The sequence below is a fragment of the Hordeum vulgare genome, chromosome 7H, assembly GCF_904849725.1.
Source record: "Hordeum vulgare subsp. vulgare chromosome 7H, MorexV3_pseudomolecules_assembly, whole genome shotgun sequence".
Classification (NCBI taxonomy): domain Eukaryota; kingdom Viridiplantae; phylum Streptophyta; class Magnoliopsida; order Poales; family Poaceae; genus Hordeum; species Hordeum vulgare.
This window is the reverse complement of record NC_058524.1, coordinates 444,341,135-444,355,665: the sequence shown is the minus strand read 5'-3', so window position 1 is coordinate 444,355,665 and position 14,531 is coordinate 444,341,135.

Here is a 14,531-nt window from a genome sequence, read left to right as displayed (position 1 = left end):
CTGTGGAGCAGTACGTTTCCTTGTCGAACTACGAGGTTTGGTAGTAACTTGATCCAAAGCTTCATGATCACCATTGATACGTCTCCGACGTATCTATAATTTTTGATGGTTTCATGCTATTATCTTGTCAAACTTTGGATGTTTTGTATGCCTTTTATATATCTTTTTGGGACTAACCTATTAACTCAGTGCCAAGTGCCAGTTCCTGTTTTTCCGTGTTTTCGACCCTTTTCAGAGGAGGATTTTAAACGGAGTCCAAACGGAGTAAAACTTCCAAAAAGATTTTTTCCGAAACAGAAGATGCTCGGGAGACTTGAGAACCAAGGCAGAGGGTCACCACAGACCCCACAAGCCCTCATGGCGTGACTAGGGGGCCGCGCCTCCGAGGCTTGTGGGCTCCCTGGGCCTCCTCTGCCCTAGCTCCTTCGCCTATAAATTCCCTAAAATCCCAGAAAACATCAGGAGAGCCACAAAAATACTTTTCCGCCGCCGCAAGCTTCTGTCTCCGCAAGATCCCATCTGGGCACTGATGACCCACAAGTATAGGGGATCAATCGTAGTCCTTTCGATAAGTAAGAGTGTCGAACCCAACGAGGAGCAGAAGGATCTGACAAGTGGTTTTCAGCAAGGTAAAATCTGCAGGCACTGAAATTGTTGGTAACAAGTGATTGTGTGGTCAGATGATTCGTAGCGAGCAACAAGTAACAAAAGTAGCAACACTGCAGCAAAGTGGCCCAATCCCTTTTGTAGCAAGGGACAAGCCTGGACAAAGTCTTATAGGAGGAAAAACGCTCCCGAGGACACACGGGAATTTCTGTCATGCTAGTTTCATCATGTTCATATGATTCGCGTTCGTTACTTTGATAGTTTGATATGTGGGTGGACCGGCGCTTGGGTACTGCCCTTACTTGGACAAACATCCCACTTATGATTAACCCCTCTCGCAAGCATCCGCAACTACGAAATAAGTATTAAGACAAACTCTAACCATAGCATTCAACTAGTGGATCCAAATCAGCCCCTTACGAAGTAACGCATAAACTAGGGTTTAAGCTTCTGTCACTCTAGCAACCCATCATCTACTTACTACTTCCCAATGCCTTCCTCTAGGCCCAAATAATGGTGAAGTGTTATGTAGTCGACGTTCACATAACACCACTATAGGAATAACAACATACAACATATCAAAATACCGAACGAATACCAAATTCACATGACTATTATTAGCATGACTGATCCCATGTCCTCAGGAACAAAAGTAACTAATCACAAAGCATAATCATAATCATGATCAGAGGTGTAATGAGTAGCATCAAGCATCTGAACATAAACTCTTCCACCAAGTAATCCAACTAGCATCAACTACAAAGAGTAATCAACACTACAAGCAACCTTACAAGTACCAATCGGAGTCGCGAGACGGAGATTGGTTACAAGTGATGAACTACGGTTTGGAGATGAGATGGTGTGATGACGATGTTGATGGTGACGAGTCCCCTCCGATGAGAGGAGTGTTGGTGATGACGATGGCGATGATTTCCCCCTCCGGGAGGGAAGTTTCCCCGGCAGGATCGTCCTGCCGGAGCTCTAGATTGGTTCTGCTCAAGTTCCGCCTCGTGGCGGCGGCGAAACCACGAAAAAGCTCCTCTCTGATTTTTTTTCTGGACAAAACCCTGCATATAGCAAAAGAGGGGGGATAGTGGGCCAGAGGGCAGCCCACAAGCCCCCATGGCGCGACATGCGGGGTGGTCGCGCCGTGCAGGCTTGTGGGCACCCCCTGGTGCCCCTCCGGCACTTCTTTGGCCCAGTATTTTTTATAAATTGGGAAAAAAATCTCCGTTGATTTTCACGGCGTTTGGAGTCGCGCAGATTAGGTATCTCAACTTTGCTCCACTTTCAGGCCAGAATTCCAGTTGCCGGTATTCTCTCTCTTCATGTAAACCTTGCAAAATAAGAGATAAAAGGCATAAGAATAGTACCGTGAAGTGAAATAACAGCCAACGAAGCGATAATTATCAACATGAAAACATGATGCAAAATGGAAGTATCAACTCCCCCAAGCTTAGACCTCGCTTGTCCTCAAGCGAAAGCCGAGATCAATAAATATGTCCACATGTTTAGGGAGAGAGGTGTCGACAAAACAAAATATGAACATGCATGCATCATGATCAAGATCAGAACAGCAATACCAACATATAATCTCTCATGCTAAAGTGATAATTCCTTCACAAAGTAAAGCATGGATCAAGAACTTTACCGAGAAGTAACGACCGATAGCCTTTAGTCATTGAAGCAATTGCAATTTATCACAACATTAGAAAGAGTCAAATAAGAGCTTGTAAAGCAAATCCACATACTCAATCATTCTTTCGTTCTCTACAATTGCTACAACTCACGTGGTACTCATGAGATCAAAGTTTCAGCTGGACACACAGAAAGATAGGGGCTTATAGTTTTGCCTCCCAACTGCTTACCTCAAGGGTAATGTCAACAATAATAATACATGGATACTTACAAGCTTATAGGCAGTTCTATAAGCCCAAAGTGCATCATCGAGCTTCTTAGACCAATTCTTTCTAGACCTGTTGACAGTCTTTTGCAGAATTAGTTTAATTTCTCTATTACTTAGCTCTACTTGACCACTGGACTGAGGGTGGTAGGGAGACGCAATTCTATGGTTGACATCGTACTTAGCAAGCATTTTACGGAAAGCACCATGAATGAAGTGTGAACCACCGTCGGTCATTAGATATCTAGGGACTCCAAATCTGGGGAAGATAACTTCTTTCAGCATCTTGATAGAGGTGTTGTGATTAGCACTACTAGTGGGGATAGCTTCTACCCACTTAGTGACGTAATCAACAGCAACTAAGATGTGAGTATACCCGTTGGATTTGGGAAAAGTTCCCATATAATCAAAGCCCCAGACATCAAATGGTTGAATGATAAGTGAATAGTTCATAGGCATTTCCTGACGTTTGCTAATATTACCTATTCTTTGACATTCATCACAAGACAAGACAAACTTACGGGCATCCTTGAAGAGAGTGGGCCAATAGAAACCTGATTGCAATACCTTGTGTGCAGTTCTATCTCTCGCATGGTGTCCTCCGTAGGCCTCAGAGTGACACTTCTGTAGGATCTATCCATGTTCATGTTCAGGTACACACCATCTACTCCTTCCTTATAAAGGTGAGGATCATCCCAGAAGTAGTGTCGCAAGTCAAAGAAGAACTTCTTCTTTTGCTGGTACGTGAAACTAGGTGGTATGTATTTGGCAACGATATAGTTCGCATAATCAGCATACCACGGTGCACTACATGAAGCATTGATGGCATTCAATTGCTCATCAGGAAAGCTATCATCAATAGGTTGTGGGTCATCAAGAACATTCTCCAACCTAGACAATTTATCTGCTACTGGTTTATCAGCACCCTTTTTGTCGACAACGTGCAAATCAAATTCTTGTAGCAAGAGAACCCATCTGATAAGTCTAAGTTTAGCGTCTTTCTTCTCAATGAGGTACTTAATAGCAGCATGATCAGTGTGAATAGTGACTTTGGAATCAACTACGTAAGACCTGAACTTTTCACATGCAAACACGACTGCTAAAAATTCCTTCTCCGTAGTAGCATAGTTTCTCTGGGCACTGTCTAGAGTTTTACTAGCGTAGTGAATAACATTCAACTTCTTATCAACTCTTTTCCCTAGAACAGCACCAACAGCATAATCACTAGCATCACACATGATCTCAAAAGGTAAGTTCCAATCAGGTGGTTGAACAATAGGTGCAGTTATCAAAGCCCTCTTAAGTATTTCGTAGGCTTCCTCATAATCATTGTCAAAGACAAAAGGAATATCCTTTTGCAAGAAATTGGTAAGAGGCCTAGAAATCTTAGAGAAGTCTTTGATGAACCTTCTATAGAAACCAGCATGACCAAGGAAACTTCTTATACCTTCGATATCTGTGGGGTATGGCATTTTCTCGATCGCATCAACCTTAGCCTTATCGACTTCAATACCTCTTTCAGAAATTTTATGTCCTAAGATGATGCCTACATTAACCATAAAGTGACACTTCTCTCAATTCAAGACAAGATTGGTGTCTTTACATCTCTGCAAGACTCGATCAAGGTTAGTGAGGCAATCATCAAAAGAAGACCCGTAAACAGAAAGTCATCCATGAAAACCTCAACAATCTTTTCACAAAAGTCAGAGAATATAGCCATCATACATCTTTGAAAGGTGGCGGGTGCATTACATAAGCCAAAAGGCATACGTCTATAAGCAAAGGTACCGAAAGGGTAGGTGAAAGTGGTTTTCTCCTGATCAGATTGTGCAACTGGTATTTGGGAGAAACCAGAGTAACCGTCTAGAAAGCAGAAGTGTGTGTGTTTAGACAATCTTTCTAGCATTTGGTCGATAAAAGGCAGAGGGTAATGATCTTTCCTAGTGGCTTTATTCAATTTCCTAAAATCGATCACCATCCTATAGCTAGTAATAATCCTGTGTGGGTCAATTCGTCCTTATCATTAGGGACAATGGTAATGCCTCCCTTCTTAGGGACGCAATGCACTCGACTCACCCAATCAATATGAGCAACATGATAGATGATACCTGCTTCTAGGAGCTTTAGTATTTCTTTTCTCACTACTTCTTTCATCTTAGGATTCAATCTCCTTTGATGATCAGCAACTGGTTTGAAGTCAGGATCAGTTTTGATCTTGTGCTGGCATAGGGTAGGACTAATGCCCTTAAGATCATCAAGAGTATATCCAATAGCAGCACGGTGCTTCCTCAGAGTTTTTAGTAACTTCTTTTCTTCATGCTCCGAGAGGCTAGCACTAATTATAACAGGATATATCTCTTTTTCGTCAAGATAGGCATACTTGAGAGTATCAGGCAACTGTTTAAGCTCGAACACAGGATCGCCCTTTGGTGGGGGTGCATCCCCAAGAAGTTCAACACGCAAGTTATTCTTAAGGATAGGATATTGTTCTAAGACAACTCTATCTATCTCATCCCTTTCATCCATATGCATATCATTTTCATGCTCAAGCAAGTATTGCTCTAAGGGATCAGTAGGAGGCACGACAATAGTGGCTAAGGCGATAGTTTCATCCCTACTAGGCAAGTCCTTTTCATGAGGTTGTCTACCAAACTTAGAGAAATTGAACTCATGTGAACACCTTCAAAGCCAACAGTGACAGTTTGCTTCTCACAATCAATATGAGCATTGACGGTATTGAGAAAAGGTCTACCAAATATGATGGGAAAAAGCTATCTTGTGCGGTAGCAAGAACGAGGAAATCAGCAGGATACTTTGTTTTACCACACAAGACTTCAACATCCCTAACAATTCCCACGGGGCAGATAGTATCTCTATTGGCAAGCTGAATAGTGACATCAATAGGCTCTATCTCAACAGGTGCAATCTCATCTTTGATTTCGTCGTATAAGGATTGAGGTATTTGTTGGAATTATGCCCTAGAGGCAATAATAAATATGGTTATTATTATAATTCCTGTATCAAGATAATAGTTTATTATCCATGCTATAATTGTATTGAATGAAGACTCATTTACATGTGTGGATACATAGACAAAACACCGTCCCTAGCATGCCTCTAGTTGGCTAGCGAGTTGATCGATGATAGTCAGTGTCTTCTGATTATGAACAAGGTGTTGTTGCTTGATAACTGGATCACGTCATTAGGAGAATCACGTGATGGACTAGACCCAAACTAATAGACGTAGCATGTTGATCGTGTCATTTTGTTGCTACTGTTTTCTGCATGTCAAGTATTTATTCCTATGACCATGAGATCATATAACTCACTGACACCGGAGGAATGCTTTGTGTGTATCAAACGTCGCAACGTAACTGGGTGACTATAAAGATGCTCTACAGGTATCTCCGAAGGTGTTAGTTGAGTTAGTATGGATCAAGACTGGGATTTGTCACTCCGTGTGACGGAGAGGTATCTCGGGGCCCACTCGGTAATACAACATCACACACAAGCCTTGCAAGCAATGTAACTTAGTGTAAGTTGCGGGATCTTGTATTACGGAACGAGTAAAGAGACTTGCCGGTAAACGAGATTGAAATAGGTATGCGGATACTGACGATCGAATCTCGGGCGAGTAACATACCGAAGGACAAAGGGAATGACATACGGGATTATACGAATCCTTGGCACTGAGGTTCAAACGATAAGATCTTTGTAGAATATGTAGGATCCAATATGGGCATCCAGGTCCCGCTATTGGATATTGACCGAGGAGTCTCTCGGGTCATGTCTACATAGTTCTTGAACCCGCAGGGTCTGCACACTTAAGGTTCGACGTTGTTTTATGCGTATATGAGTTATATGGTTGGTTACCGAATGTTGTTCGGAGTCCTGGATGAGATCAGGGACGTCACGAGGGTTTCCGGAATGGTCCGGAAAGGAAGATTGATATATAGGATGACCTCATTGGATTACCAGAAGGTTTTCGGAGTTACCGGGAATGTACCGGGAATGACGAATGGGTTCCGGGAGTTCACCGGGGGGGGGGGGGGGGGGGCAAGCCACCCCGGGGAAGCCCATAGGCCATAAGGGTGGCGCACCAGCCCTTAGTGGGCTGGTGGGACAGCCCAAAAGGGCTCTATGTGCCAAGGATAAGAAATCAAAGGAAAAAAAGGGAGGAGGTGGGAAGGGAGGGGGACTCCCTCCCACCAAACCTAGTCCAACTCGGTTTGGGGGGGAGAGTCCTCCCCCTTGGCTCGGCCGACCCCCTTGAGGGTCCTTGGACCCCAAGGCAAGGCCCCCTCCCTCCCACCTATATATACGGAGGTTTTAGGGCTGATTTGAGACGACTTTTCCACGGCAGCCCGACCACATACCTCCACGGTTTTTCCTCTAGATCGCGTTCCTGTGGATCTCGGGCGGAGCCCTGCTGAGACAAGGTCATCACCAACCTCCGGAGCGCCGTCACGCTGCCGGAGAACTCTTCTACCTCTTCGTCTCTCTTGCTGGATCAAGAAGGCCGAGATCATCGTCGAGCTGTACGTGTGCTGAACGCGGAGGTGCCGTCCGTTCGGTACTAGATCGTGGGACTGATCGCGGGATTGTTCGCGGGGTGGATCGAGGGACGTGAGGACGTTCCACTACATCAACCGCGTTCTCTAACGCTTCTGTTGTACGGTCTACAAGGGTACGTAGATCACTCATCCCCTCTCGTAGATGGACATCACCATGATAGGTCTTCGTGCGCGTAGGAAAATTTTTGTTTCCCATGCGACGTTCCCCAACAGTGGCATCATGAGCTAGGTTCATGCGTAGATGTCTTCTCGAGTAGAACACAAAAGTTTTTGTGGGCGGTGATGTGCGTTTTGCTGCCCTCCTTAGTCTTTTCTTGATTCCGCGGTATTGTTGGATTGAAGCGGCTTGGACCGACATTACTCGTACGCTTACGAGAGACTGGTTTCATCGTTACGAGTAACCCCCTTTGCTCAAAGATGACTAGCAAGTGACGGTTTCTCCAACTTTAGTTGAATCGGATTTGACCGAGGAGGTCCTTGGATGAGGTTAAATAGCAACTCATATATCTCCGTTGTGGTGTTTGCGTAAGTAAGATGCGATCCTACTAGATACCCTTGGTCACCACGTAAAACATGCAACAACAAAATTAGAGGACGTCTAACTTGTTTTTGCAGGGCATGATTGTGATGTGATATGGCCAAACGATGTGATGTGATATATTAGATGTATGAGATGATCATGTTGTAATAGAAATATCGACTTGCACGTCGATGGTACGGCAACCGGCAGGAGCCATAGGGTTGTCTTTATACTAACGTTTGTGCTTGCAGATGCGTTTACTATTTTGCTAGGATGTAGCTTTAGTAGTAATAGCATAAGTAGCACGACAACCCTGATGGCAACACGTTGATGGATGATCATGGTGTGGCACCGGTGACAAGAAGATCGTGCCGGTGCTTTGGTGATGGAGATCAAGAAGCACGTGATGATGGCCATATCATGTCACTTATGAATTGCATGTGATGTTAATCCTTTTATGCACCTTATTTTGCTTAGAACGACGGTAGCATTATGAGGTGATCTCTCACTAAAATTTCAAGACGAAATTGTGTTCTCCCCGACTGTGCACCGTTGCTACAGTTCGTCGTTTCGAGACACCACGTGATGATCGGGTGTGATAGACTCAACGTTCACATACAACGGGTGCAAAACAGTTGCACACGCGGAACACTCGGGTTAAGCTTGACGAGCCTAGCATGTGCAGACATGGCCTCGGAACACATGATACTGAAAGGTCGATCATGAATCATATAGTTGATATGATTAGCATAGGGATGCTTACCACTGAAACTATACTCAACTCACGTGATGATCGGACTTGGGATAGTGTAAGTGGATCATGAACCACTCAAATGACTAGAGAGATGTACTTTTTGAGTGGGAGTTTAGCACATAATTTGATTAAGTTAAACTCTAATTATCTTGAACATAGTCTAAGTCCACTTTGAATATATTTCTGTTGTAGATCATGGCTCACGCGACAGTCATCCTGAATTTTAATACGTTCCTAGAGAAAGCTAAATTGAAAGATGATGGAAGCAACTTTGTAGACTGGGCTCGTAATCTTAAGCTAATCTTACAAGCTGGGAAGAAGGATTATGTCCTTAATGCTGCGCTAGGAGATGAACCACCCGCTACGGCTGATCAAGATGTTAAGAACGCTTGGCTAGCACGTAAGGAGGACTACTCAATAGTTCAATGTGCAGTCTTGTATGGCTTAGAACCGGGACTTCAACGTCGCTTTGAGCGTCATGGAGCATTTGAGATGTTCCAGGAGTTGGAGTTTATCTTTCAGAAGAACGCCCGGATCGAGAGGTATGAGACCTCCGATAAATTCTATGCTTGCAAGATGGAGGAAAACTCGTCTGTCAGTGAACATGTGCTCAAAATGTCTGGGTACTCAAACCGTCTAGCTGAGCTGGGGATTGAACTCCCGCAAGAAGCTATCACTGACAGAATCCTTCAATCACTGCCGCCAAGCTATAAAGGCTTTGTGTTGAACTACAACATGCAAGGGATGAACAAGTCTCCCGGCGAGTTGTTTGCGATGCTGAAAGTCGCAGAGTCTGAACTCCGTAAAGAGCATCAAGTGTTGATGGTGAGCAAGACCACTAGTTTCAAGAGAAACGGCAAAGGCAAGAAGGGAAATTCGAAGAAGAGCGGCGAGCCTGTTGCCAATCCGCCGAAGAAACCCAAGGCTGGACCTAAGCCTGAAACAGAGTGCTTCTATTGCAAGGGTATGGGTCACTGGAAGCGCAATTGCCCCAAGTATCTGGCAGATAAGAAGGCGGGCAAAGAAAAATCAGGTATATTTGATATACATGTTATTGATGTGTACTTAACCGGCTCTCGTAGTAGTGGTTGGGTATTCGATACCGGTTCTGTTGCTCACATTTGCAACTCGAAACAGGAACTGCGGAATAGACGAAGGCTGGCGAAAGACGAAGTGACGATGCGCGTAGGAAATGGTTCCAAGGTTGATGCAATCGCCGTCGGCACAGTGTCACTTCAGCTACCATCGGGATTAGTGATGAACTTAAATCATTGTTATTTAGTGCCTGCGTTGAGCATGAACATTATATCTCGATCTTGTTTATTGCGAGACGGTTACTCTTTTAAGTCTGAGAATAATGGTTGTTCTATTTCTATGAGTAACATCTTTTATGGTCATGCACCGAATGTGAGAGGATTGTTCATATTGAATCTTGATAGCGATACGCATATACATAACATTGAGACCAAAAGAGTTAGAGTAAACAATGATAGCGCCATATTTTTGTGGCACTGCCGTTTAGGTCATATTGGTGTAAAGCGCATGAAGAAACTCCATGCTGATGGACTTTTGGAGTCACTTGACTTTGATTCACTTGACACGTGCGAACCATGCCTCATGGGCAAGATGACTAAGACTCCGTTCTCCGGAACAATGGAGCGTGCAAGTGACTTGTTGGAAATCATACATACCGATGTGTGTGGTCCAATGAGCGTAGAGGCACACGGCGGATATCGTTATTTTCTCACCTTCACTGACGATTTAAGTAGATATGGTTATGTCTACTTGATGAAGCACAAGTCTGAAACATTTGAAAAGTTCAAGCAATTTCAGAGTGAAGTGGAAAATCATCGTAACAAGAAGATCAAGTTCCTATGGTCTGATCGTGGGGGTGAATATCTGAGTTTCGAGTTTGGTGCTCACTTAAGACAATGTGGAATTGTTTCGCAGTTAACACCGCCTGGAACACCACAGCGTAATGGTGTGTCTGAACGTCGTAATCGTACTTTGTTAGAGATGGTGCGATCTATGATGTCTCTTACTGATTTGCCGTTATCATTTTGGGGTTATGCATTAGAAACAGCTGCATTCACTTTAAATAGGGCACCATCAAAATCCGTTGAGACGACACCATACGAACTGTGGTATGGCAAAAGGCCAAAGTTGTCGTTTCTTAAAGTTTGGGGATGTGATGCTTATGTCAAAAAGCTTCAGCCTGAAAAGCTGGAACCCAAAGCGGAAAGGTGCGTCTTCATAGGTTACCCAAAAGAGACAGTTGGGTACACCTTCTATCTCAAATCCGAGGGCAAAGTGTTTGTTGCTAAAAATGGAGCTTTTCTCGAGAAGGAGTTTCTCTTGAGAGAATTGAGTGGGAGGAAGATAGAACTTGACGAGGTTGTCGAACCTCTCATCCCTCTGGATGGTGGCGCAGGGCAAGGGGAAACCTCTGTCGTTGCGACGCCGGTTGAGGAGGAAGTTAATGATGATGATCATGAAACTCCAGTTCAAGTTTCTGTTGAACCACGCAGGTCGACGAGATCACGCGCTGCTCCAGAGTGGTACGGTAATCCCGTCTTATCAATCATGTTGTTAGACAACAATGAACCTGCAAATTATGAAGAAGCAATGGTGGGCCCAGATTCCAACAAATGGCTAGAAGCCATGAAATCCGAGATAGGATCCATGTATGAGAACAAAGTGTGGACTTTGGAGATACTACCTGAGGGCCGCAAGGCTATTCAGAACAAATGGATCTTTAAGAAGAAGACGGACGCTGACGGTAATGTGACCGTTTATAAAGCTCGACTTGTGGCAAAGGGTTTTTCACAAGTTCCAGGAGTTGACTACGATGAGACTTTCTCACCCGTAGCGATGCTTAAGTCCGTCAGAATCATGTTAGCAATAGCTGCATTTTTTGATTATGAAATCTGGCAGATGGATGTCAAAACGGCGTTCCTTAACGGTTTCCTTAAGGAAGAGTTGTATATGATGCAACCCAAAGGTTTTGTCGATCCTAAAAATGCTGACAAGGTGTGCAAGCTCCAGCGATCCATTTATGGACTGGTGCAAGCATCTCGGAGTTGGAACAAACGCTTTGATGAGGTGATCAAAGCATTTGGGTTTATACAAGTGGTTGGAGAATCTTGTATTTACAAGAAAGTGAGTGGGAGCTCTGTGGCGTTTCTAATATTATATGTGGATGACATATTACTGATTGGAAACAACGTAGAGCTTTTGGAGAGCATAAAAGGTTACTTGAATGAAAGTTTCTCTATGAAGGACCTAGGAGAAGCTGCTTACATTCTAGGCATTAAGATCTATAGGGATAGATCAAAACGCCTGATAGGACTTTCACAAAGCACATACCTTGATAAAGTTTTGAAGAGGTTCAAAATGGAACAGTCCAAGAAAGGGTTCTTGCCAGTTTTACAAGGTACGAGATTGAGTAAGACTCAGTGCCCGACAACTGATGAAGATAGAGAGCATATGCGCTCCGTCCCCTATGCTTCAGCCATAGGTTCTATCATGTATGCGATGCTGTGCACTAGACCGGATGTTAGCCTAGCCATAAGTATGGCAGGTAGGTTCCAGAGTAATCCAGGAGTGGATCACTGGACAGCGGTCAAGAATATCCTGAAGTACCTGAAAAGGACTAAGGAGATGTTTCTCGTGTATGGAGGTGACGAAGAGCTCGCCGTAAAAGGTTACGTCGATGCAAGCTTTGACACAGATCCGGACGACTCTAAGTCGCAAACCGGATACGTATTTATTCTTAATGGGGGTGCAGTAAGCTGGTGGAGTTCCAAGCAAAGCGTCGTAGCAGATTCTACATGTGAAGCAGAGTACATGGCTGCCTCGGAGGCGGCTAAGGAGGGTGTCTGGATGAAGCAGTTCATGACGGATCTTGGAGTGGTGCCAAGCGCACTGAATCCAATAACCTTGTTCTGTGACAACACTGGTGCCATTGCCTTAGCAAAGGAACCATGGTTTCACAAGAAGACCAGACACATCAAACGACGCTTCAACCTCATCCGCGACTACGTCGAGGAAGAGGACGTTAATATATGCAAAGTGCACACGAATCTGAATGTAGTAGACCCACTGACTAAACCTCTTCCACGGCCAAAACATGATCGACACCAGAACTGTATGGGTGTTAGATTTATTACAATGTAATTCACATGGTGATGTGAGGGCTGGATTATTGACTCTAGTGCAAGTGGGAGACTGTTGGAATTATGCCCTAGAGGCAATAATAAATATGGTTATTATTATAATTCCTATATCAAGATAATAGTTTATTATCCATGCTATAATTGTATTGAATGAAGACTCATTTACATGTGTGGATACATAGACAAAACACCGTCCCTAGCATGCCTCTAGTTGGCTAGCGAGTTGATCGATGATAGTCAGTGTCTTCTGATTATGAACAAGGTGTTGTTGCTTGATAACTGGATCACGTCATTAGGAGAATCACGTGATGGACTAGACCCAAACTAATAGACGTAGCATGTTGATCGTGTCATTTTGTTGCTACTGTTTTCTGCATGTCAAGTATTTATTCCTATGACCATGAGATCATATAACTCACTGACACCGGAGGAATGCTTTGTGTGTATCAAACGTCGCAACGTAACTGGGTGACTATAAAGATGCTCTACAGGTATCTCCGAAGGTGTTAGTTGAGTTAGTATGGATCAAGACTGGGATTTGTCACTCCGTGTGACGGAGAGGTATCTCGGGGCCCACTCGGTAATACAACATCACACACAAGCCTTGCAAGCAATGTAACTTAGTGTAAGTTGCGGGATCTTGTATTACGGAACGAGTAAAGAGACTTGCCGGTAAACGAGATTGAAATAGGTATGCGGATACTGACGATCGAATCTCGGGCAAGTAACATACCGAAGGACAAAGGGAATGACATACGGGATTATACGAATCCTTGGCACTGAGGTTCAAACGATAAGATCTTCGTAGAATATGTAGGATCCAATATGGGCATCCAGGTCCCGCTATTGGATATTGACCGAGGAGTCTCTCGGGTCATGTCTACATAGTTCTCGAACCCACAGGGTCTGCACACTTAAAGTTCGACGTTGTTTTATGCGTATATGAGTTATATGGTTGGTTACCGAATGTTGTTCGGAGTCCTGGATGAGATCACGGACGTCACGAGGGTTTCCGGAATGGTCTGGAAAGGAAGATTGATATATAGGATGACCTCATTTGATTACCGGAAGGTTTTCGGAGTTACCGGGAATGTACCGGGAATGACGAATGGGTTCCGGGAGTTCACCGGGGGGGCAACCCACCCCGGGGAAGCCCATAGGCCATAAGGGTGGCGCCCCAGCCCTTAGTGGGCTGGTGGGACAGCCCAAAAGGGCTCTATGCGCCAAGGATAAGAAATCAAAGGAAAAAGAAAAAAAGGGAGGAGGTGGGAAGGGAGGGGGACTCCCTCCCACCAAACCTAGTCCAACTCGGTTTGGGGGGGGGAGAGTCCTCCCCCTTGGCTCGGCCGACCCCCTTGAGGGTCCTTGGACCCCAAGGCAAGGCCCCCTCCCTCCCACCTATATATACAGAGGTTTTAGGGCTGATTTGAGACGACTTTTCCACGGCAGCCTGACCACATACCTCCACGGTTTTTCCTCTAGATCGCGTTTCTGCGGAGCTCGGGCGGAGCCCTGCTGAGACAAGGTCATCACCAACCTCCGGAGCGCCGTCATGCTGCCGGAGAACTCTTCTACCTCTCTGTCTCTCTTGCTGGATCAAGAAGGCCGAGATCATCGTCGAGCTGTACGTGTGCTGAACGCGGAGGTGCCGTCCGTTCGGTACTAGATCGTGGGACTGATCGCGGGATTGTTCGCGGGGCGGATCGAGGGACGTGAGGACGTTCCACTACATCAACCGCGCTCTCTAACGCTTCTGCTGTACGGTCTACAAGGGTACGTAGATCACTCATCCCCTCTCGTAGATGGACATCACCATGATAGGTCTTCGTGCGCGTAGGAAAATTTTTGTTTCCCATGCGACGTTCCCCAACAGTATTGCACTAACACTAGCACCCACGTCACATAAGCCATGATAACAATGATCTCCTATCTTACAAGAAACCACATGCATGCCAACAACCGGCCTATGTTTGTCTCCAACGTGAGGTTTAGCAATTCC